Source organism: Numida meleagris, chromosome 4 (assembly GCF_002078875.1).
Source record: "Numida meleagris isolate 19003 breed g44 Domestic line chromosome 4, NumMel1.0, whole genome shotgun sequence".
Lineage (NCBI taxonomy): Eukaryota > Metazoa > Chordata > Aves > Galliformes > Numididae > Numida > Numida meleagris.
Genome location: NC_034412.1, coordinates 56,843,316 through 56,869,661, shown reverse-complemented (window position 1 = coordinate 56,869,661; position 26,346 = coordinate 56,843,316). Strand labels below are relative to the sequence as shown.

Genomic DNA, 26,346 nt, shown 5'->3' with positions numbered 1-26,346 from the left:
AGTGGGCATCTAGTTTAATGCTATTGGGATTATGATAAATGTTGTGTGATACCAAATTAGGTCTGCCAAGGATTGATATGACTTTTATCCTGTTTTTTAAATACATATAAAAGTGTCTTTGCTGTAGAGCTGCTTCCTTTGACAGATTTATGGGTGCATTTGGGAATAATGGTGCCGTATGATGATTATAAAACTATATAAAGCATTCTTTATTGTTCATTACCATTTCTCTATATTAACTCACGATTATCTCCTGATGCATTGCAGTTGCAAAATCCCAGCCACACCATATAAGAGCCTGAACAATCTGATCTCATTTGAACACCAGGCAATTTGGGGAGCAATAGGCTGTCACTTGTTTTCATGCAGAGACAATGAACTATCTTCTTCCAGCAACTTCCTCAAATGCTACAAATGAGTGGTAGGAAGTTTTTCAATTGTGGGTGACTGCAATTGTGGGTATCTGCAATCCATGTTGCAGATATGCTGATGTACCCTCAGACCAGTCAGCAGGGCAGTGGGTAGCCTGCGCTGCCCAAATGCCCTCAGGGACCTGAACACTTGCCATAGCCAAAAAAATACCCATCCTGCAAATAGGCTGCATTGGTAGCTCTTGTAAACCTAGCATGCTTCAACAACAAACACAACTTCCAAGTTTTCAGTGCTTCTTAGCACATTGCATTTTGATACAAAGGCAAATGTGTCAGAACTGCAGTAGGTGGAGCTGAACTTTTTTGGATACCTAGCCTCACTGGTGAAAATTAAACAGATATAAAATCCAGCATCTTCATTTTTTGACATGAGACATGTCCCAGAGATGCACAAATAGGTTCCATTGCCTTCAGAAGTCTTGGGATATTGTATAAAGCTGCTAGTAGCCTAGCTGCTCTTCCTCCTGTTGGTGAGCACATACATGGGAACTGCTCACTGAACATCCAGGTTGCATCAGTTAAGTATGATGATGCACTGGGATCGCCCTTTTCTGCTCCTGGCTTTTGCTTGCCTATCAGACATCTGGCTCTGAATGCAGCATCAGTTTTATTTTTTTAGCTGCTTATTTCTCTTTGAGTGACTTAAACTCCGTCTCACATGCCTTTCCCCAAAGTGCACGTTTGAGTCTTGTAGCCATGTATGCAATGGCAGTCCGATTGCATTGCGCATGGCTAGTCGATGATAACATTTTATTGAATTGGTGCATAGATTAAATCCCCTCAGCCATGACAATTAAATAGGAAAAAATGTGTATGCCATTTATTGGGACAATATTTAATCAGAAATAGACAAGAACATGAGTCACCAGCTCAGAAACAAACCCAGTCTTGATATAAATTCAATTGAACTTGTTCCAGCTGTTTGCAGCAAAAAAGTAGCATTTTTCACAGATGCGACAACAGCAAATAAGCCCAGTTTAATTTGTCCAAAAGCTGAGCCCTCAGGGCATTTTAAGGACCCTATGTCACCATTTATTGAAGGCTGCTGGGGAAAATAAATTGGCAGCAAAGGCCAGCTACTGACTGGGAAGGTGCTGAGCAATGTAGAGCTTGTAAATAGGCACACAGCAGTCACATCCCGGTGAGACTTGTGCTCACAGGTGTGCTTGAAGGACAGCAACAGCTGCCACTCTCTGGTCCTGCGGTCCTGGCCACAGCCCTGCTCCCCACTGCGTGGAGCTAGAACTGCTGCAGGGGTCTGATTCTTCAGATGGAGGCAAGGCTGGAGCTCGTTGCAACAAACCCATTTTCATACAGCACGTTCCCATTAGGGACAGCAGAGAGAGAACTGGGCACTCAGCTGCATTTTTGACAGTCCATTAGTATTAATCAAAGCCAAGATAAATTATTAAGAATGGTCAGAACTGAATATTGGAAGGAGGTCTGCTGGGACACCAGGAGTCTGGAGATGTTCCAGTTGTTTTGAAGTTTGCCATAACCTCTTTGGCAGAGAAAACAAGCTGGATATTTCATGCTGACAGGTTTAGTTGCACAGTACGACACTCAAGCCTAGCTGGAAACAAAAGCAGGAGGAAGTTTCTCATTGAATCTTTGCTTCTCTCTTCAAGAATTGCAAATGAGCAAGTGCTGGGACACAATCAGCAGCATCCCCCAGTCCCCAAGATTTTCCCAAAAAATCAAGGTATATAAATTAATTACTTTTAGATCTGTTCTCTGTGCTCTCCTGCTTCCAAACTTTTGTGATTAAAGTGCCTCGTGGTCCCAAGTACAAAAGTCTAAGTAGGAGGCAATCCTTGTGGCAACGACCTTAGGACTTTTCCAGAATTAGTATTACGTTAACTTGACAGGGTCATTTGCCCTCATAATCCCATGTTAAATGAGGTTAATTATCCCATCCTTTCATTCTTTACTAACCTATTTCCTCTCACCTGCCCAAACTGATTTTGGCTGACAGGCCTGTACGTGCTATTTCATTTCACCATTTTAAGACTTGGGTACTATATTCATCTTATTCTGGCCCCATGAGACCTGGCTATATTCCAGGCAGTGCTGAAAAATCAATGCTGATTTTGCTGAGTGCCCCTTGGCCACCTCTTTTTAAAATTCTTGGCTATAAAGTAAGTAGGCTACTGTTCTTAATGTGTCTGACTTGAGTAGATGAACTGGTTCATCCTGTCTGGGAAAGAGAAACATTAGTTTCACCTGCCTAGACATTTACCTCAATGAATGGCTCAAGGAAGTTCCAGTGTGGATCAGCTAATGACACCAAGATCAACCACGCTGTTAGAAAGACAGGAAAATGAATTTACGTCCTCAAGGAGACCTTGTGCATTTGTGTATGCCTCAGTAAAGAAGATACATACACATTTACTCAGAGGAAATACTCAATCACCGTGTTATACAAGCCAAAGCATGAATGACAATGAACAAACAAGTGATGTGTGTGAGTGTATTGAATGGAGCAGCACCATTCCTGGGGCAGTGACAAAAATGTGCTATTATTTACCAACCCTTTCAGTCTTCTACTTGGCAGAGATGCCTTTTCAAAAAGTGCAAGAGGAAAAAATCTAGGGCAATCTAATTTTGCGCTGCATCAAAAATGGGGAGGTTGGGGAAGAAAAAACCTAAGCATTCTTTTAGGAGAGGAAAATAAGAAAAATAATCATCCAGCAAGTAGGGAAGGACTTCAGCTGATTCTCTCTCTGAGGGTAAATCTGCACCTCAGGATGGGAATGCAGTCTGGGTGGACATGCCTGAGATCCTTCTGCAGGTGTAGCTCAGGTACTGATGGTAACAATGCTGCTGCAGCATAGAGCGCAGTGCTAAATAATCTGTTAAATAACACTATTTAAGGTCAGAGGATTTCTTAGCCTTACTGCCAACGTTGTATTTTGAGAGAATAAAATCTGAATGTATGATTTATTTGTAACGTTTAGCACGTGCATCAAAATAGAAAGGGTCCTTTTTCAGCTTGGACTATTTGCATGCCAGCTAGACTTGTGTCCTGACCTTGAAGCCCAGGGAAAATGGGTTTCTGTTGTCATCAATCATTCTTCTGCAAATGAACAGGCCCTCCTGAGTGCTAGGACAGCAGCAGAAGGGGCAATATTCTCCAGGCTATAACAGTAGTGACCTGACTTGGCAAGCCAGCATGTCTGTTGGGTGGGGGCAAAATGAAGGACAGATCAGCAGCTGAATGATGCCTCCAATAAGCAAAATAAAATATGGACATACTTTGATAGTGCTGGCTCTGGTGAAGATGGAGTTACAAAGTACCCTGGTAACCTGCTGTGCAGCAACGAGCTGCCAGTGCTGCTCTTGCGAGGATATGCAGAGCACTAAGTAGGGAGCTATCTCAGCATCATAGGTTGGAGCTTAAGGTAAGTTTTCCAGTGATGACATCTGCTTGGCATCATGTTGCCTTCTCTGCATCCTTACCATTGGAGTCCCTTGGCCCATGATGCGCTCAAAGTGGCAACGGTCTGGAAGGTGACACACAGGGGAAAGCAAATTGTGCACTTTTTATTTTGGCCAAGAAGGCCATAAGGGCATGCCTTTTCTTAATGACTTTTCTTGATGGCTAGCATGTTTTGTTGTTAACCCAAAACTCAGTGGAGTCTCATCTGAAGGTAATGCTGAGGGAAAACCATGGAAAATCAGATCCCTTCTTCATAAGAAGTTTCATTACAGGCTCAATCTTAGCCCAGCTACAGCTTTTCTGCAGCTACTCAAACTATTCTAGGTGTAGCTGTTGTGAAAGAGCAGCTCTGATATCAGGCCTTGTTTGAGGGTGAACAATTCATTATTTTCTTCCGTAATGCTAGCAGCAGATTTCAGGGAGTGGAGGTGCTTTCTCTAGAAAAGAAAGGAAAAAAGCGACACAAAGCAAAGTAGCAGACAGAGCAACGTAGTTTCCCGACTGAGGGCAAATAGGTCGCAGTTAAGACGTCAAGGGAACTTGGGAGATTTATGTTCAAGCCTTTCTACAAGCAACTTTGTGTGTGTCCATGAACAGGTCCTTTAACGTTCCTGTGTTTCAGTGACCTGTTTGTTAACTGTGTATATGTTTGCTTAATTTGGGCTCGCCGGTGGATTTCTCGGATGCAGCCTCAGTAGACATTGCTCATACCCTCAGGCTGTAGGTTCTTCAGGAAGTATTAGAGATATATATCCTTGACTTGCATGTATCTTTTAAGAGGTGGTACAGTACCTTGGACAATGCAGTCCCAATGCTACCGTGTGGGCTCTTTAAATGCTACCGAAGCACATAATCTCAGTGAGTAGAACTGAGAAGTAAAATAAAAGGTGATTCAGCATTCTTTTCATCCTCTACCTCTTTTTTTTTTTTTTTTACTATTGCTGGAAAACTGAAGTATGAATTGGCTGGTAGCACGTGTGTCTGCACATATGTGTGCATGCACATGGAGCATCGTGGTGAATGAGCTGGAAGCTGTTAGGTTTCTCGTGTAAGCTGGACAGCCATTACAAGCCACAGAAATGTTTGTGTTGGGAAGTATCCAGGCATTCCCTAACAGGCTTTGCTAAATTCCCAGGCAGGGGGATAAAAATGCCTGAAAAGTCCATGCATGCTTATGAAATGAACTGCTAGAATAGTCTTTTATCCCCATCTGGAAGATAAAAGCTCTGCTCTTATTCTTGGAGAAGGCCTGACTGAAAATGAGGTAGGAGCTTTTCTTTTTTCTCTTTTTCTGCCTCTGTCCATGCATATGAGAGTTGCTATGGTGAATAAAGGGTAGGAAGAACTCTGATTTTTCCCCACAAAATTGTAATCTCTTTCCTCCTGATAATGCCTGTTTTCTGAGATTTATATATGTATGCATATATATTTAACTGAAATACGTCTGCGCGTGCTGACATTCACATGCAAGGCTGCTTTGGGAAGAAGGATTTGTAACATTAAGTGACAGTCTTCTAAAGCCATGAAGTTATTTTTTGTGAATGGCTCAGCCGGTGACATGGCTATGTTTCCAATTTAAGCAAACCAATCACATGAGGAATGAATGAATCAAAAAAAGACTTCCAGCTTGTTAGAATTTTAATAACAAAATGGGAGGTTATTGTCCCCCTCACCCAGCAAGATTCATATGGAGATGCAGCAGAAATGTGTATGAGGAGCTGGAAGCTGTCATATTAAATATCTTCATCCACTGCACACATAAAAAAAAAAGCAGGGATGCCTCTTGTGTTTAAGATTCCACATTTTTTGGGTTGTTGTTAAAACATATACAGTGAGAACAGTATGTTCTCAGTTCAGGATATATCAGTCAGGACAAAAGCAGGTTTCAGCCTCACGTAAATACTGACATAACCAAATTTCTTTGGGGGTTTAAGCCATGGACTATGGCACATTCCTGCCTTTGCAGAGAGCTTGGGGAAATGTTTCTCCCCAGCTTCACAGCATAGCTGGGGAAATTCTCCACAAACTAAACTCAGAGTTGGAGCTGCTGAGAAGTTTTTGCAGCCACATATAGTTTCCACTTGAAAGTAACAGTCAGCTGAATGCAGAAGGGTTTCAATAACATTTCAAAATTTCTTTTTGAAATTACTTTCTGTTTCAGTCTGTATCTTTTCAAACAGTACCATTGGTCAAAATTATCTTTTTCTTAGAATAAATTGCCACCAGATATACCAGATAAATATGGTTACTGTGCAGAATTCCTGCACACTTTTCTTCAGTGCAGGGGTTATCCTCTTTATGGATGGGATACATGTCCAATTTCCCAATTTCTTTTCTGGCCTGATGTCAAGAGACGAGTAAGTACAAAAAATGTTGGAGTGCTTGGCACTTTTGAACAAAGTATTCAAACACGGATATGTCTGATTCTAAATATGTGAGATGTTTGCTAAAGAAAATTGCATTCTTCCAAACTTTCAGACGTAGGTAGCACTGTTCTGGGTGGAGAACCTGGTTGACAAAGTCTCTTGGTCCATATTATCTTAGTATGTCTTAATAGTGAAGCACAACAAAGGTAAGTGCTCCCAGTGAGAGTTAAACATTACTGCTGTGATCTTTGTTTTATGGCTTTGTGGCTTTATTATTTTACAAAGATCAGCATTAGTTCATCAGTTTTCTTGCCTTTATTCCCATAAAAACCTTACCATACCTATTTGGTCCTTGTAGTTTATTGTTTGGAGTCAGTTGTCCGCTACTGAAAGCTTAATGGAACTCTTGAGAAATATGATTTCCCTCTGATCTAAGTTTACGACTTTAAACAGTTTTCTTATCCTATTCTGCCCATAATTAGAGCTGTACCTAAGCACAACTTGTAGTCAAGGTAAACCCTGAGGAGTTCTGTTTGTATCCTGCTTCCTTTAAAAGTTAAGAACAACAGCAGCATGCATCTCTCTTGCTTCTGCAAGCATCTCAAATTATATTTTCTCAAATTGCATTTTGTCCATTCAGCCTGAGTCTTTGTACAGGCGCTGGGACTAAACTTGTCTCAGTCATAGCCTGAGCATCCTGGGAACAAATCACTGACTGCCAGATGCTGAGGTCTCCACCTGGCAAGGACAGAACCCTTTTGTAAGGTCTGCTGTGGGATAAATGCAGCACACAGAAAACTGTGATGGCAAAGTCCATAGAAGTGCTCAGCTAGTGAGGCAGCTCTCTCTTCCTCTCTTTGTATGCCAGGCTCTGCTTTGCCACCCTGAGTCTTAGCAGTCTTTTTGAAATTAGCTTTGACCTTCTAGGTGGCTTGCTTCAATCTAATGAGCATGGCAGCTTCTTTAACGAACATCAGAGCCGAGTGCCGACTCAGCTCATTTGATTGCGTTTTATGCATTAATCAAAACCCTCACAGTAATCTGACCTTGACTAGGACATAATGAAGTTGAACACTGGTCTGTGCTTCCCTTTTGATGATACAGTGGGATGCTGCAGTGAAGAAGGTCCTCTGGGCCACAGTTCTACCTTCCCTGTGGCCCTGCTTGTAACCTATATTCCTTGCGATCTATTTGTCCTCCACACTGTTCACAAAGGTACGGTGGCTCTTTCTTCTTCAGTTGTTACTTCATTTCTCATCCCTTCTTTTAGGTAATCAGATGAAATTCAAACTCTGTGGAATGCAAACATCCCTTGGAAACTGAGAGAGTACATTTATTCAAAGGGAGGCTTGCTTCCTCATTCGTGAAATTAAAAATGGACAAAAGTGGGATGAAAATTGCCTATGTACTAGCAAGGCAGCTGGACAACTTTCGTAACATACAAACTCCAGCAAGTACTTTGGAAGATGATGACAGACAGCAATTAATTTAACAATTAGTGAGGTATCGATTCACAACATCTTAAAATTTTTGTTGCCATTAAACCAACCAATTACTTATCTTGACAGAAGTAATGTTTGGTTCAACATTTCCATTAAGCACACAGCCTCTCCCTTGATCTATCGATCATCCAGGCCTGGCCCTCAACCATCTCTCACCTGACAAAAAGTGCACAAGTGCAGGCCTTCAGCCTTCCCACATCCATCCATCCGTATGCTGTACACGGATGGCTTTGGTAGCTTTATCATGGTAGCAGTCAATGTGGACAGAGGTGGAAAGCACAGCACATTTTTTACAAGACCTCGCCGAGGACAGAGACCACCGGAAGTGTAAGGATGCCACATGGACAGCTATGTGTTATTCACATTAAAAAAGTCCACCATAAAAAATGCTATTGGGAATGAAGTTGCATATCCAGGTCTGTATCCACAGATCCATCTAGAAAATACTTTTCTAACCTCTTCTTCTGCTTATATGCATACGATCTTGCCTTAATCTAAGTGCCTAAAATAGATCAGATGCATTACATCCTGAAAGCAGCTGGTTTTGATTTCTTGGCTATGAAAGGTTCCCATAGCACATCTGTGGTTGTTGGCGATGTGGATCTCTGAAGTTAAATGAAATTCTGTCTGTGTCTGTCCTTCTGTCTCATGTGTTTTCACCCACAATAGCCAACAGCAGATTTTGCACTTCCAACACTCCTGTAATCATCTGTTCTGTAGTTCCTAACTGAGAGGGGAAGGGTAAGTTCAGTGACCTGCCTAAAACCACACCGTGGCTGAAACCTGAACTGCACCCACCTTTCCAGCCTGAATAACTAAGGCTGGGCTCAAAAAAGGCTCAGGAAACCTCAAGCTTTGACCTTGGGCAACTGGATTTGGAGCCCCAAAGGCTCCCCTCCTGAGCCAGGGACCTTGGCTTTATTCCCAGGTTTGTCTCGGAGCTGATGAATCACCTTGTGTAAACCATTTCTGTAACATGTTTGTATTTCCCTCCCCTTGGTCTTTGTCTTTCTTGTCTGATACTAGAGAGGAACAGTTCTCTTTTGCACTAACACTGTAGGGCCTTCAGTGTCTGTTGGAGCTGCTAGCTGCTACTGAAATGTAAATATTAATTATGTAAAGCATACATTAAAAGTGGTATTAAAGCTGCAGATGGGGCAGACTGAAGGACAAACAGAATGGCTTCGGAGTGTCTCTGGGATGGAGACAAAACTTTTAAATGCCTTTGAGAAAAGAGATTGTATCAAAAAGTCCATTTTCCTTTTTAAAGAAAACAGTTTCTGCTTTAATTCTCTTTGCCCTTTGTTTCTATTTCTGGAATAGGCAGGTGACCCTGGCCTCAAAAAATTTCACCAAAAAGGAATCATTGTTTGTTACATCTCCTTAGGTGGATAGCTTCTGACAAATTTCCAACTTGGGCACTCTTTTAAATGTTTGTTTATTTATTTATTTACCTATCTATTTTCTGATGCAAAGTGAATCCTGGTGGCGTTTTTTAAAATCTTTTCCAACATGGAAATTGTAAAAGCAGTCCCAGATACCAGATCCCTCCTTCAGACAGCCCTGCTGTGCATTCTATGACCTATGCAAGCTGTTGCAGCTTGTCTTACTGCGGCTGTCCCATCATTTCATCTGCCAGTTCTGTCCATCCTGGCTTCTGCCAAGCCCTCCAGCCTCTGCTATGCCTCTCTCCGTGCATCCCCTTTCTATCCATTGCTATGCCCTGAATTTCACAGATGCTCAGGACTCGCAACTATCAGGACTGCACCTGATACTGTAGGTTCATGTTGCCTGGGTCCTTATATACAAGCAAGGTCCCCACAGTTTGCCCCTGGCATTTGTTTTCTACCCCATTTTCTTCTCATCCTGCAGTTGGAAGCCCTTGCTCCCTCCCTGCTCCCAAAGGGCTCTTAACAGTTCAGAAACTACAGCTGCAAAGCAGAAGAGCAGCAGTGACTCTGTAGTGTGCAATGACATGGCTGGCTTCTCATAGACTGAGGACAGCTATTGGTCTTCAAGCACTCACTGGGTAGCACCACCGAGATCATCAGCACTTCTGCAATTAGCTGCTGACTGGGGTGAGCAAAGATCGGGAGAATGAAACCCGTGACTACTTCTGATACAGATACACAGTTGTTTTATTCTTTTCTTCTTCCAGTGCCACGATCTTCTTTCCAGCAGTATAATTCTCTGCTGCCTTTGAAGGTCTGCATGGCTTTTCTTTTCCGGTTCCTAGTTGGTATTTTGCAGTTGTGCAGTATTCCCAGGGGAGAAATTTTAAGAAGGTTTGTGAGAGGAGAAATAGAGATGTCTGAAAACTGATAGAATCCTGGCACACATGGAATTAAAATATTTCGCTTTTGTGGCGGTGCTCCTGTCAACGCAAGACTGACATCCAAGCATAACCTGGAAATTGAGACCTCATTAGAATTCTCTGAATAGGTGTGATGGGATGTATCTCTTTCAAGCACAGATGCTTATTTCTCTGTGTGGCTGTAGGTGGTTTCTGTGTGCCACTGACTGGTTCCTCTACAGGTCCCTCTCTCTATACTTACACACAGGACTGCAGGTGATGTCATACTGTCATTGCTACTTTACCAAGGAGCATTTTCCCCATTGTTCTACTCTTTCCTGCTTGAATTAAATTTCAAAATGAAATCCTATTTTGGCCCTGTTCCTCTTCAAGAAAAAAGTGAGATTTCTGCACAATAATGAGAGCAAAAGACTCTGGTCTGTTTGTTGACAGAATTTTTTTAAATGTCTCCTTTCAATATTTGAATTTGTTTATTTTCTGATGACTCTTTATGCTTCTCCAACTTAAAAAAAAAAAAAAAGTTTCACATTCTTGAGATACGCTCATACTAACTGGACCTAGGCCAGGATGGGAAAAAGCTAAGCTGCAGCACTATAAGCAGAGAGCAGTCAGTGACACTTCTCAAGGTAATAAGGACAAATAAGCTCAATATTTGCACACAGACAAGGTGTGGAAATTAATTTGAGGTTCTTCATATGCAAAGAAAAGTGTTGCCAAGGGAGTGATGCATGCCATGTCAGAGGCAGGATGCCCATACACTGCAGAATCTGATGGTTGTGCAGTTTTCTGCTGGGATCCTTCTTGCTGGCTCACATCTGCCTTGAGCTTCCTCCACCACTGGCCATCTTGTTGGGCAGAAAGCAGTTTCACCGTGTGCCCTTCAGAAAAAGGTGGATCCTCCTCTGAGGGATTTAGCATCTTAAATCAGCAGAAACTTAAGAGGAGAAGAGGCACAGGAAGCACTGCCATGTCAGCCAGCAGGTCAGCAATGCCACCGGGCATGCAGTTCAGGTCTCATCTCCCCTCCCGTGCTGTCTTCACAGGGCAACAGGGCCACCGATAAAACCAATTTGGAAAATTAAGCTGTTAAATATAAATGTGATTTGGCTTTAACGGCAGTGGAAAGCTGGAGAACAGGTCAGGTCTGAGAGGACTATGTGCAGCTATGTCTGGAAATAAATGGTTTCTCCGTAACAGAAATGATGGGAGACTGCAAATAGTGGGAAAAAAAAATTCTTAAATCTTCCAAAATATTACAGCAAAACCTTGTATGAGCACACACAAAGCCTGCTGGCTTGTCTTTTCATGCAGACTGTGCTTTATGCAAATAAAACTAAAAAAAAAGAAAATCACCTCAGAGAGAATGAGCATCTAATGCACACTGCATATAAAAATCCTCATGAGTTTTTTTCTGTTTTGGAAGTTAGCAAAGGTCATTGAATCCTTTGAAGATTAATTCCCTTTTTAAAAATCCCAATTCTCTTAGATGCCATCAAATTGGGTCTTCCCAATGACCACAGATACAATCTCAGAGCCAAATGCTGTATTGTGCATCTGTCAGAGCTGCAAATCATAGGCCCAGCACCATGTTTCCAAAGCACAGACACCTCCTCGCAGCTTGTTCTTGCTCACTCTCTGCACTTGCTGCTTGTGTTTCATGGGGTTGGCTTCTTCCCTGTTATAATTAATAAGAACAGCTCCAAGTGAGTAGCAGTTTTATTCCCCCTCCAAATAAATGACTGTAAATCCTACCTCTCTTGCCCCAGCACTTTTTTGTGGACCAGGTTGTTTGTTTGTCTGCAGGAGTCTCTGTACAACAGAATGAGCCCTTTTCTGCATAAACAAAAGTGAGGGTCTCTTGCTATCAGATGGGCATGCAAACTGCCTCCCTTCACCTGTCTCCTTCTCTTTGCTAGGCAAAACTGCCTCACAGTATCTCTTGCAACTTGGATGAATGGTGATTGTGAGAAGAGAGCATATCTGGGGAGTTAAAATGTACAACCCTCCCTAAATCAGATGGCTTCTGCTGACTTTTGTTCCCTTTGAGTATGCTGATTTTCAAGCTTTTCTGCATAGGCCAGAGGGCTGATTGCATTTGAGATTCTTGTGTGATCACGTGAGTCCAGGAGCTGGTGTTTTAAGAAAGACAACAAATATTGTGAGAGTCATGAGAGCAGGGGCAGGCATTGGCTTAGATCTTTTCCCAGTGAAATTGATATAAATTTCCATATGAACAGAGATAAGCCACTGCTCAGAGCTTTCTGGGGGGTACGAGATACTGGATTATGCATCTTGTTTCATTAAGCATTGTCACTTACAGAGTAAGTAAATTCTGGTCCTTGCCAGGTCTCGATAAACCTAAATTTCTTCATTTATGTCTCTTTCTCACTCAGTAACAAGAAAGGATTCCCATGGAGCAAAATCAAAGGCCAAAAGAATGGAAAGGTGTACATGTCAAAAAAAGCCACCATCTACTTGAAAGAAGGTGAAGCTGCTGTCTGCGTCTGCAGGTATGCTCCAAAAGAGAGCCACCTCTGTTTTAAATACTGCATCTCTTATTTTATTCTGAACTTGTCAAACTTCAGCTAACTCGGTCTCAACTTAGAGCACTTTACAAAGGCTTAGCCTGCTTATAAGTCCCTCAAGTTCAGCCCACAAAGATTGAAGACCTAAGCATGCCAGTCACTTTGAAATATTATACCAATATATATAGTTGGGAACTTAACAGTAAAATGAGGGAGTGTCTGCTCACTTTGTTTCTCTTCCTGCTGAATTTTATTTCTACTTGGTTGTGACTTTTAAAAATAATTCCATCACCCCTGTAAATTTCATTCATTCTGTGTCCTTAACCATGTTCCCTAGCATTTTTTCATGCTTAGATAGCAGGCTGATGATGTGACCTGCATATTTGACATAACATCAATGAAGAAATAATGAATAGAGACCTTCTTTGGTGATAAAGCCCATTTTTTAGGATGGACAATTGGAATGTGTCGGCTCTGATTGCTACATCAGACGACAGCAGGTGCTTTGTCATTTCTCACTTTTATTTTCAGTAAAATTCTCTTCTGCCTTATATGATCATTTGTCTTATGTTGGTAAATTCCCATCTGCAGCCAAAATGAGTTTTCATTGCTGTATCGATGGATGGATATAGTCAGTCTTTGTCCATTTAGTCTTTGTCTACGTCTGCTCTCATGTTTTTTTTGTGTTGCAAATTTAGGAAAGGGTTTGTTTACAAAAAATGCCTCTGGCATCATTTTTTACGTATGCCAATTTGTCAATATTTTTTTCTTTTAGAATGATGTTACATTTGACAAAAGTGAAAGTGTTTTCATCAGAATAAGAAAGGTGTTCATAAGTCATCTCTGGATCTCTAGAGAGCTATGGGTCTCTTCAGCCCATTTTAAATATCTTAAGAAAGAAAATGTTAGTAAGAACATTTTGATGCAAAATCAATTTGATTTTCCTGAAAGTCAATATTTTCAAGTTGTTGAGTTACAATTATGTAGCATCATTGAGTCTGATTCTTCAGGTATAAAAGCAAGGAAAACTTAATAAGCTTCTTGAATGCCTTTGGTCCCTGAGTCCAAATCCATATAGCTACCTACAGTAGTATGCAGTGTTTCATGATACTGAGCTCACTGTGACGAGATGGAATCAGCAGACATTCTGTCCGGCAGAAAGAGCCAGTAAGAGTACTTAGCAGGGAAGAGCGCTTGTGCACTCAAATGACTGTGTGAGGATGCGCCTGCCAGAGGATTCGTGGCACAGCTCCCAGGGTTGTGGATGATTACATAGCGGTCCATCGTGGAGCCCAACAGATCCCTGCCTGATGTTGAGGTGTTCCACTCCTAAGTTTTTCCCATATAGCTTCTTCCAAAATGGCTGCTTTCACATTGAAGAAATTGCATATAATAAGGCTGATATGCAAGAGAGGGATATGAGAACGATAAATACATGATTTGAATCTCCCCTGGAGAAGCATAGTAGTTTAACTTTTAGTCTGTAACACAAGTCACGAGTAAATGCCATTTTGGTGTCTCAGAGTCAGGCTTCTCTTTTGCTTGTTTTTATCACTTTCTGAAAACTTTGCTTTCCATTATTCTTTTAAAACACAGTGTTTTAACAGCATTCCTGTAGACAGCACTACCAGTTCCAGAACTTGAGAGTGTTGTGTGTGTGTGCCTCTTATCTCTGTGCTGCAAAAGCAGACTTTACATCCACAAGCTACTTTAAGCCACTATCAGGACTAATTCCCAAAACCATTTACAAGTGCTTTGGTTTTCCTGTGGGTAGGTCTCCTCTGTGAACTCTGCTCCCCTAATACTATTCGTGTCCATGCAACTTCTCTTTGCAAGGGTCCAATCGAGGCTATGGTTCTCATTCAGTTCTAAGGTATGAAACTTCAGAGTTATTTTCTTTTCTCACATATTGATAGTAAACAATATCTAATAGTAAATTCAATATCTTTATTGATGACCTGGATGAGGGCATTGAGAGCACCCTCAGCAAGTTTGCAGATGACACCAAGCTGGCAGGAAGTGTCGATCTGCCTGGGGCTAGCAAGGCCCTACAGAGAGATCTGGGCAGGCTGGATCACTGGGCTGAAGCCAATGGGATGAGGCTCAGCAAGACCAAGTGTCGGGTCCTGCACTTTGGCCACAACAACCCCAGGCAATGCTACAGGCTTGGGGCGGAGTGGATGGAAGACTGTGTAGAGGAAACGGACCTGGGGGTGTTGGTCAACGCTCGGCTGAGCATGAGCCACCAGTGTGCCAAGGTGGCCACAAAGGCCAATGGCATCCTGGCTTGTATCAGAAATAGTGTTGCCAGTAGGAGCAGGAAAGTAATTGTCCCTCTGTACTCAGCCCTGGTGAGGCTGCACCTCAACTACTGTGTCCAGTTTTGGGCCCCTCACTGCAAGAAAGACACTGAGGCCCTGGAGCGTGTTCAGAGGAGGGCGACAAAGCTGGTGAGGGGTCTGGAGCACAGGGCTTATGAGGAGCGGCTGAGGGAGCTGGGATTGTTCAGTCTGGAGAAGAGGAGGCTCAGGGGAAACCTCATTGCTCTCTATAACTACCTGAAGGGAGGTTGTAGTGAGCTGGGGGTTGGCCTCTTCCCTCTTACAACTAGTGATAGGACGAGGGGGAATGGCCTCAGGTTGCACCAGGAGAGATTTAGGCTGGATGTTAGGAAATACTACTTTTCTGAAAGAGTTGTCAGGCGCTGGAATGGGCTGCCCAGGGAGGTGGTGGAGTCACCGTCCCTGGAGGTGTTCAAGAAACATTTAGACATATTGAGAGACATGGTTTAGTGGGGTTATTGGTGGTGGTTGGATGGTCGGACTGGATGATCTTGTAGATCTTTTCCAATCTAGCTAATTCTATGGTTCTATGATTCTAAACCATGGATAGAGTATCTGGTTACTAACTCTCTAGTAACTACTAAGTGCTGTGATATTAAGTGACCATTCTTAAGGATATTTAATTATCCCCCCAAAGGCTCCAGAGTGTTCCTAATGGATCCTCTGGCTCATGATGCACATTGCTATTACTCCCCTTTGCTTCTGGTTCTCATTCCACTAGCATCACAAAATGGCACAGGTCCTGCAAACAGGGGAGTTTTTACAGCATGATCTCACCCTACTTCTGTTCCCATATTTCTGTATTTCACTGATCACGAGTTATTCCAAATAGGTCTCTTCTGGGGCTTGCTTTGCAGTTCAGTGAAACCACATGTGCCTTTCCATTCTCCTGTGTCATGGCAAATTGGGTTATCGTTTAAAAGCCCTTTTCCCCTGTGTCTGTTTCAGGTGGTTTGACTATTTATCCCAGTCCTTACGCATATTACCACCCTGCTTCCCTCCATAGAAAGAGAGAAAATTCGTGCCAATGACACAGTACTGATAAAGACTTCTCTCCTTGGAGTAGCCTGTCTCTTGAGCAAACATGTCCTTAGGCTTCATAAAAGAAAAATACAGAGAAAAGGCTGATTTTAATGGCAGCAGGCAGGTGTCAGAAAAAGCTGCTCATGAAAACCACGTGCCTTTTCTGAATGACCTTGGGTGAAGACAGCCACTTGTCTTGAAGCTGTTTGATTTTTATTTCATTTTTACATCTGTATGAATTTTAATTGCTGTAGCTTGAAATACATCTATTCTGATTCCCAGTTACACATTGTGTCTGCTGAAAAATGGGGATGATAACTTCCTAGGGAATGGCCAGTGTTTCAGACCAACTGCTCTGTTAAAGTCTTGGCTGCCAGCTGTATTTCAGAGCTGCACTGTTGCTTTTTATAAGCCGTGGAATACAGTTTGTAAGAGCAATCATCTTCCCAAATTGGTCATTACCAAAGTTAATGACCTGTTTATTAGAACATCAACCTTGGCTTTGCCTCATGCTGTTAATTAACAAATCTGTCATTAACTGCTGGTAGCCATGAATTTGTGCACGTGTGTGTTTCAGGGGAAGAGGATAGGGTTTCTCTACTAGCTAAGGCATATTTAAGGTGGTATCTCTACATATTTGCAAGATGACATTCTTAGACAGATCTCACATGCTGCATCATTCCCGTAGGGTTGTCTGTGAATTTGATTGATCCCTTTTGGGACCTGCTTTGTTTTCTGTTTTAAACAGACTCTGTACCAGTTTATGAAGGTTTTCATACACTCCCTAGTTCCCATGCAGTAAACTCAGCGAATGGCAGCATTGCACTGACTTCATCCATGGCATGGGATTTTGACACCTTTCCTTATATCTCTCTCAGATTTCTCCAAGCTGAAGAAGTCCAGGGTTTTAGTCTCTCCAGCTAAAATTCTGCTCCAGTCCCACTCCATCCTACTATTTCCCTTACTGTCCTTGCTCTGCACCTCTCCACTGTTTGTTCCTGCACCTCCTTAGTAGTGGCTGGGCTCTCCATGAGCCATTTCTACTCTCACTATTGCAATTGCTCCACCTGAACCCAACCCATACTTGAACCCTAATGCTGCGGTCATGCCCAGGGAAGAGGAATGGAGAAACTCCCAGGGGAGATGAGTGCATCTAGAAACTGCACACAGGCTTCTGTTGTTGTCCAGCATATGCAGGTGCAAACCGCTGTGCCTTTTTCCCATAAAAGATAGGCTTTCATGGAGCACGTCTTAGCATTACATTCCTAAAAAAAAACAAATGTTTTTGATACCTTCAGCATGTGATTTCCAGTTACCGTGTACTGGGAAGTGCACTCAGAAGGCAGAAGAGCTAATCTCAGACAAAAGAAATTGTTTATGATCAAAACATTGCCCTGCAAAAAAATTATCTGTTTTGCAGAAGGTGCCCATAACTAATTAGCTATTTGTTATTTTCATGAAAAAAAAAAAAACAACCTATAATGGCAAGGTCTGGCATAACATCTGTCTCCTTAGATAGGTTTTGAAAACCATAATTCAGGTGAGAATTACAGGTTTTATCTGCCTTTGTTGGGGATAAATGTATTTTGCCACTCCTCTCAGCCTCAAGTGCTAATTACACTGTCATAAAATGCCCTGGATTGATGAGGTTTAAAAACGCCTACACCCATTTTGGTCCCATCCTTGGTTCTGCAGCGAGCTGTTCCTGTTTGTATCACCGTGTAGGTGGAGGTACCAACCTGGAGTAACTTAACTACCAAGAAATATTTGGGTAATATTTGGCATAAGCCAAGTGAGAAGGAAACTGTTCAAAGGTGTTTACAGTTCAGGGGCATGTTCTGTTAGGTGACTGAGCAGATCTCATAACCATTTGCCCAACAGAAAGATTACCTCTTTTCCTTTGCCCGCTCCAGCACCTATCCATACAGTTCCCTACTCAACCTAGCACTTACTGCAGGCCCTTCTGACCCAATGGTCAGTTCACCTCACTGACTCACCATAAAAACAGCTGTATTTTCCACTGTTGTTTTCTGTACAAAGATTAAACAGCACTGACTTGAGGAGAGCCAGCAAGTGCCCACTCTGAATGTAGAGGATGGAGCAAGTGTGGGTGAGTGCATGGCACAGGAAGGACAGGTGGACACGAGGGGGATCTGGTGGTGGTGGTGAGTTGTTGAGGTGGCTTGAGTGAACAGTGGACTCCACCTTGCCCCCCAAGAAGGCAGTTCGTGCATTAACAGGAGCCTGTAGCAAAGCTCCCAATAACAGTGAACTTTCAGAAAAAAGTAATAAACTCATAGCTTATTGAGCAGATAACCAATTTTAAACCTGAGAGGGATCTGGTTAACTCTTAACAGGGCTAATTAATGTATCTCAGACTCAGTTTTCTTTAAATAATGAGGCATGTTGGTATCCAAATACATCTGAATTCATATGAAAATGGAGTGCTCCTGAGCACAATTAAAAATCCCCACCTTCGAGCTCTTTTGGCTGAGGGTAGATAGCCTTTTCAAGGTCAGAGAGAAAGGCAAGAGGTAAACCTTCCCCAGTGCTGCTCTGAGCAGGGCATCTCACCTCTCTGTCAGAGATGAAGGGAGGTGACACTGAGGTTACCACACAAGTGGCTGCTATTTACAAATTCTGCCTGGAAGGATCATCAGTGCTTGAAGCATACTGTTTTCTATACAGAATCACTGAGCAGTCATTTTCCTTCATTAGGTGTTTTCACCTTGGACTGGCTTAGCCAGGAATTAAACTGTTTGCTCCCTCACACCAATCCTCTCCTCAGGATCTGCAGACTTTCATTTTCTTTCTTTTCCTGGGGGCTATACTGTTTTAAAACATGCCTATATTTGATCAGTGGACAAAGAAGGGAGAATAGGAACAGCCTGCTGAGACCAAGGTGTTTCATCCTACTTGGAGGAATATAAGGCAAAATAAAATGTAAAGTCTAAGAGTCACACAGGTGAAACCTTGACCCCAGAGCTCATTCAACTGGCAAAAAGACAGACCCTTTGCTCTCCATCAACTCACACTCCACTCTCAGCTTATATCTAGAAAAGCAAAATAAATAGGACATTTTAGAACAAATGCTTCCAAGCTATCTTACCTTTGAAATGTACCACTGAACAAACATATTTTGTTTGTTAAAATTTTAAAATACCCTATTTGCCAAGTCATCAAGGGAAGAATGTAGCAAAAAACTCAAATCTTGTTCCAATGCCCGACCATCCTCTGGCGAAGAACCTTCTCCTGTTATCCAACCTGACACTCCCTTGACACAGTTCTGTTATGTTCTCTTGAGTCCTGTAATTGTCAGAGCAGAGCTCAGCTCTGCCCCTTCGCTCCCTGTGAGGAGCTGTAGGCTGCCAATGAGGTCTTCCCTGTTTCCTCTCCTGTGGGGTGAACAAACGGAGCAACTGCAGCTGCTCCTCATATGTCTTGCCCTCTAGATCCTTCACTGTAGCCCTTCTTTGGATGCTCTCTGGTAGTTCTATGCCCTTCTTATATTCAGATGTCCAAAATCACACACATTGCGCAAGGTGAGGCTGCAGCAGCACAGAAAGGAGTGGGATAACCCCTCCCCTCGCCCGGTGGCAGTGCTGGGTGTGATACACCCCAGGGTACAGTTAGCCCTTTTGGCTCCAAAGCACACTGCTGATTCAGCCAGAACCCCACGATCCCTTTCCATGGGCTGTTCTCCATTTTCTAATACCCTAGACTGTATCTATAGCCAGTGTTGCCCAGTCTTGGCTCCAGGATTTAGCCAGGATTCTAGCTTCTCTTGCTTATTCTTCTTGGTGCGTAGGTGTAGAAGCATTTCAAATGTGCTTTGTTCTACCCAGCACCTTGTGGAGCAGACTGAAGGGTCTCACTAGCACACAGTCCCTCAAAGATTGGTCTGCTGTCTCATAGTCTATCGCTGGCAAGTTTAGCTTTATCTCTTTCCCCCTTCAAATGTAGTTTAAAGCTCTGTCAATCAGCTCTACTAGCTCCGGTGCAAAAATCCTTTTCCTCTTCTGAGAAAGGTGCATCTCGTCAGGTGCCAGCAGGCCTGGTGTTGTGTAGATGTCTTTGTGAGTGTGAAGTCAGAGGTGCTTTGTATGTTCCTGGCTGCTCTACTAACTAGTTAGAGTTATGGTCTCTTTGGTGTCCCACTGTGATACCTCATATAAATGTCTAAATTAGAGAAGCTATCAAAACTACTTGTAGCTTTGGCTGGCCACTGGAGCCTCCAAATTAATGGGAGGAAAATAAATAGCAAATAAGCAAATGATTCTTCAATTTGTGGTAAAAATTCTACCTTTCACATTCAGTGTTCGATGTGTTGATTATAATGAGGCTGCTAACTGAACATGCTCAGAGCAAGAAGAAGGGCAGAATGGAGCTGGAAGTTTTGCATTTTCAGTAAATCATTTCTTTAAAAAAGCAGTCTCCTTACCAGCTAAAGACCTTCTCATCTTAAGTGCATCTGGCATCATCAACAAATTCTGCATCTTTTCACTTGATTGATCATGGACTTTAAAGAAGTGGTTATTTCCCTGATAAATGAGATATCATATGCATTCATCTATTACAGAACTTCTGTGGATAATTAATCACTGCCATCAGCTCATTACAGCTCTTAAGGGTACGTGTGAATATTCTCTAAGTTAACGGAACAAAAACTCTAGGTGAAGGTTAATTGTACTTTTAAGATCACAGTGACATGCAGAAGAGGTCAGCCGCTGGCTTTTAGATTTGGTACCTGCATCACAGGCTTTCTTGTGACAGGCCAAGGTCGCACCCAGTGGCACAGGGAACAGTTGTGCTGAAGTCAGAGGAACTATCCCCACTAGAGATGCAAATGTCTGTGGGTACAGCCAGCTGAGAAAATGCCCTGGTACGTCTGTGCAGAGCATAGCCTATGGCTCAGAGCAGATCACACAATGTGTCAAACACACAGGAACCCTCACATGAACTGCCACTGGACCTCAGCAGTCGACAATACAAATCATCATTCTATGCCTCCCTTCATCCCTCCTAGCAGCAGATGAGAGTGGACCTCGTTGACCAAGATGATAAATGCTCGCTTTAGGAGAGGCTGGCATCATTCCACTAGATGCCAGCCAGAGCCCATGTGTTTGCATTGTTTCCTTCCAATGGGTTGTTTTTTAAAGCGTAACATCAGCTTTGGCTTATGGAGCTGCTGGTGAAGATTATCAAGAAATTTTCTCTCTCTGACAGCAGTGGCCACATCAGATAGGCTAAAATCTCTCACCTGTGTGTGTAGCTCTCTGGGAAGTCATGGACCTCCCACCTTGCTAACCGATGCCGTTCATCTTGATGTATTACCTCCTACAGAATCTCTCTTTTTCAAAGCCTTGGGGGAAAAAAAAAAGCAGATAAGTGGTGAAAGGTCTGTTTTCTTTACCCACACAGTTCATTTATTGGTTTGTACAAATACCTGCAGGGTGTCTTGAGTCACGTTAGGCTTCTGTTCCCCCAGAAAAAAAAAGTCTCAGAGGGGCCAATAGAAACAACCAAACATGTTTACAAAGAGAATTTTTCATAATCAACTTTAAGTTTTAAGAGGCTTTGCTTTCAGGGTCTGTTTGAGATGTGGTAGTAATAAAGGCAAGAGAAAAAGAAGCAACAACATAAAACATTCAGGAGAGGGTTCCAAGAGGATCATTTTCAAAAAAGAAAAACTCTTAGTTTTGCTGATTCTCTGGATTTCTGAGTAGGATTAGCACAGTATGTGTGGTAGCACAGCTCTCTGGAGGGTAACAGTTCTGGAGGTGATGTATATTTTTAGAATCATATTCCCAAGTTGAAACAAAGATCAAAGCCATCTTATTTTGAAGACAGTGTGTTCAAGTTTTTGGTTTCAGATTGTCTCAGGAGAAGGAACAAAAGTGTCCTAGACTGGGGGAAAAAGCCATTGCTCCCCAAGTCTTTTCAGCAAAGACTGCTGAAATGTATGGTTTTAGGCATAGGCAAAGTAAATGACTGGAGAGCAGGACATTTGGGATAACTTCTCATTGTCCTGTCAATAGTGATAACTCTTACACCAGTGAAATAAGGAAGAGTTCTGCAAGAACTTCTGCTTGTAGCTGCCTCTCAGGAGAGCCCAGTAGAGGCAGTTTATGTCTTGATCAAGTGAAGGATCTCATACTTAATTTGACGTTAATAAATAATCACATCTTCAAACAAGAAGTCTATCCTGCAAGATAGACTTAAAGCACTGAATACTCTTTCTTTGACATTGCTAAAAAATTCAGACCGGTGTATTTTTGTAGGGAGACCATTCACAGAACAGAAAGGGCACCTGGAAATCTTGAGAGAAAAAGGAAGATTTTGGCATCACTGCAGACAAAGCCAGAGGAGCAACGCTCAGAGCTACAAGAAAGAAGAAACAATGCAGGCAGCTCTATTGGCCAACGGTATACTGAAAGCCCTGAAGACTTGGATTTGTCTGAAGGCTGCTAGGGAATATGAACCCATACACTTGAAAGAAGCTGCCTTTCAAACACAAAACAAAGCTCAGGCAGCCCTGTGAAAAGAAGGAATAAAAGCAACTTGATGTGTTCTGGTGGTGAAATTAAAAAGCAGATGTATATAAAAGCCAATAAGCAAACTGTGCAAGTCAAGAAATATGATGTGCCCTGTATTCTTTTAATAGTTTATTATGTGCAGATTACACAATATTTGACATTGATGCTTGAAAAGCCTCCTGCCGTTTAACAGTACTCTGCAATAAAATGCTATAATCTGTTAGCGCACCACACTGCCACTATAACCCAGAATTTGTAGGGGAATATTTCCCTTCCCTTCAGTCTGTCTGTCACTTTGTTTAAGGAAAGAGAAGAAACCACGATTTCCCTCCGGCCTCTTTTTCTTGATTACAGTCCCCTAGCTCTGATTGCTGTTCCCTGAGAGCTTTCTGGCTGAGTTTTCCTCATGCTTAGCCTTTCCCAGTGTTGCTCAGAGACTGCAGAGGGGATGGCAAGAATACGCAGAAAATTGCAGCAGAGGATCTCAGGCAGCGGTAGGTGGAGGAAATGTTAATATTTTCCACTGTTCAGGAAAGAAGCAGTGCTGCAGTAAAAGACAAAGGGCCTTAAGGGCAAGAGGAAAGGCTCTGCTGTATGGGATTAGGGGTCCAGCTGAAGGGTGCCAAGGGAAAGCGATGTACTTCAAGCAACAGGCTGGAAAGGTGATTCCTTGGCAATGTTTTGAGTTGGCAGAAGACAAATGGAACAGATCCAGGGAAACTGAAAAAGCTGAATTTGCTAGGCAGATGGGAAAGATCAGATCTTAGAAATATTACGTAGTGAAAGTCCAGGATCTTGACATAGCTTAGGCTGGAGAGGAGGCTACATTCAAAAACAGGGGTCAAATGAAGAAAAAAACTTTCTCGTCCTGTGCTAAACACATGATCTGGACACAGAACTGCAAGGAATCCTGGGGTATGTCAGCCTGTATACAGTGCTCAGAGGTAGTGGACTAAAGCAACTGAATGAGCCACCACGGCAGCAGAGGAACTCTGGCTCCAGTGCTCAGAGTAGCACACTTGTTTTTCCACCATAGCACTGCTATAAGCAAACCCTGACAATGCATTTATTTAATACTTCAATAGTTATAGCAGTAGCTGTTGGAATTAATTATGATTAGTTTAATTATAGGTATAAACCAGGTCTTTTTCAAAGTGAATTATAGTTTCCTTCAACAGTATGTGGTGGTTAAGCACTGGTAATTAAGGGTTTGAATGAGGGCTTGACAGTGCATTTTCCCATAATTGAAATTCTTCTGCAAAGACCACAGTGTTTGCAATCCAGCACACAGCCATAAGCTTTGTCTGTGTAGGTTTTTTTTTTTTTTGATAGCAATATATATAAGGTAGGTTACCACAATGGGCTGCCTTATATCAACCTCCTGCTGAATCCCTAAGATGTCTAATAACTCATTACTGTGTTCATCTGTATAGCTCAGTATTAATAAGGCAGTTTGAGAGATAACAGTGCTGTGGGTGTGATATCCAAACGTCGGTTTCATTTGCATGGGAAGGGCAGAGGATTCATATTTAGCTCTAAGTCTCTGACTCTGAACCTCCTTATGGCTGTGGGCAGAACTTTTGTTAGAGGAACCCAATTTTTTCACAGAAGGTACATTTGCAAGCTGAGCATCATCTGAATGTAGTTCCTGGGAGCTCCTTCTGGCTTAGCACCTCAAAAGCCCTACATCCATGTGAAGAGATTCAAGAGCATTTGGGGGGGGTGGGGAAGAGGCACATTTCTTTTATATATCTTGGCTTTCTGGTGATCTACATTACTTCCCAATGGTTAATAAGCCAGAATTGTCAGATATTAAAATAGTAGGGAAGCACTGATAGTTTCACACTTCAAGCTGAAGTGAGCCTCAACTTTCACAACTTCAGTGAGCCCAGGTACCAATAACAAGGTCTCATCTGCATCTTCAGAGCAAGAGTAGTGAGCCATGAGTGCTGATGCTTTGAGCTGAGCCCAGCCAGACTGCTCTGGCACTTTGGTCTGGCTGCAAGATGGTTTTAATGAGATATTAGCTATTTAATCCCACTAAAAAGAAAATACTGCAGTCAGTAAGTAGCTCTCCCAGTGGTTTCCATTTGGAGATAAAACAATTTGTTGGAATGCTTTTAGAGTAAACAGAAATAATTTGTCCTGCACTACAGCAATTCTAAAGCACAAACCCATCTCAGCACACAGTGGTGGGTAAGAGCTGAGGGCTGGTGGTCACAGGTAGCGTCAGCTTCTGGGGAATACTTTTCCTTCTGGGACTAGCTGTAATTACGTTCATCCATCCAGATGGCTTTCTGTGACTTTTAAATCCTATGGGAAAACAAGCAGCCTACCCAGCTGTTTAAGGAGCCATTATTTAGCTCAGAATGAGGCCACCTACAATTTCCAGGTATCTCCTGTTACAGGTTTAAGGATAACTCTGCCTGCTAGATCATTTAGTGTATTGCAATGGGAGCTTGGTATCAGTGGGAGCCTCAAGGCCAGGGGCTTTGATTTCTCCTGCTTCCATGCAACTGGATAAGCACTCCACCAGCTCAGTGACCCACAAATTGAGGGGCTTTCACACACCCCACTTCTTTGGCTTCATACCAGGCTAAACAATCTGTTGTGTCAAAACAGGAATCTGTTCCCTACCATGGGATAAAAGGACACTAGTGTAGATGACTGAGCAAGGAAGAGGGATGCCATTCAGCTCCATGAAAACACGGCGTCATCTACATGGGAGCCAAAAGTTGTGTTGTGATCACAGGTGAGGCAGCAAATGCTGGTCCCTTCACATGTTTTCTCCAGGCTTTCCTCTCAGCCACAGAGGGAGGCAAAGTTTTCACATTGAATTTGCAGTCTTTTGTCAGGTTGTCACAACCTTAACGTTATTTAAATGTAATTTTTTAGTCTATGAATTTGAATTATCCATGGATTCGATTCATTACCAACACATGCCTAGTAGCCAGTTTCTAAATTATGTTGCTGCTGACTTGAATTATTATAAATAAGACTGTGCCAAATGTCGATTGATTATTCAGGAGTAATCAATAGAGAGAGAGAAAAGACAGCTTTGGTTGACTAACAGCAAATGATTTTTATTCCACGGTCCTGAAATTTAGACTAAGGCAGTAAGTCAGGCTGTACTCCAATCCCCCCTAAAAACAGATACAAAAGAAAGGCAGTGCTGGCCTCCTTGCAATTAAGAACCAGCAAGCCTGCGGCTAGTGGTGGCCCAAGCACAAGTGTCCCTGGTAAAGCACTGCAGCTGGTGAACCTTCAGGACTTGTTCCCAGACTAATCTAGAGGAGAGACTGTCCCAGGCCTTGCTCTCTTCACAGAGACCCAAGCAGACCCCCACTACCAAAACCTTGCCACCTTTAGAACACACAGTGAGTAAAAATTCAGCCACTGTGTACCTTCATGAATTTTATACAACTGGGGGGAAAATCTGATACTGCTATGGCAGATCTGTGGTGCTGCCATCTCAGTCTCGAGGCATTTGCTGCTTTCCTGAAAGTCTGCTGGAGTCTTGCAACTGCAGGGTTCCCTGTAATTGCACAGGAATTCAGCACTCAAAACAAGCAAATAAATAAAATACTTGGTTTTAGATACTGTAGCTTCAAAGGAAATCATTAAAAAAGAAAACTAAAAGGCAAATTTAAAAGAATCCTTGATGAACTCTTTAAAAAAGAAGATACTTGGCCAGAGTAGTTTTTAAAGAAAGCCTCCCTATGGGGGAAACACTAGAGGTTTTTCAGACTCTTAGCAGGCAAGCACAAAAATCAGGGTCTGCAGAAGCACTGCCAGTCTCCTGAGATTTTTAATACCCTGTATTTTGCCTGTTTCAAATTGTATTACTGCCTTGAAGTCAGAGCTAAAA

The 26,346-nt window shown here is 42.5% G+C and overlaps 1 long non-coding RNA gene across 1 annotated transcript in view; it reads left to right on the top strand.

The window, feature by feature from the left end:
- Window positions 1-22,620, top strand: part of LOC110399167 — a 57,123-nt gene extending 34,503 nt beyond the window's left edge. The window contains exons 2-3 of the long non-coding RNA XR_002438940.1: window positions 12,446-12,562; window positions 22,224-22,620. This is a non-coding gene — a long non-coding RNA (uncharacterized LOC110399167). The remainder of the gene's footprint in view (window positions 1-12,445; window positions 12,563-22,223) is intronic.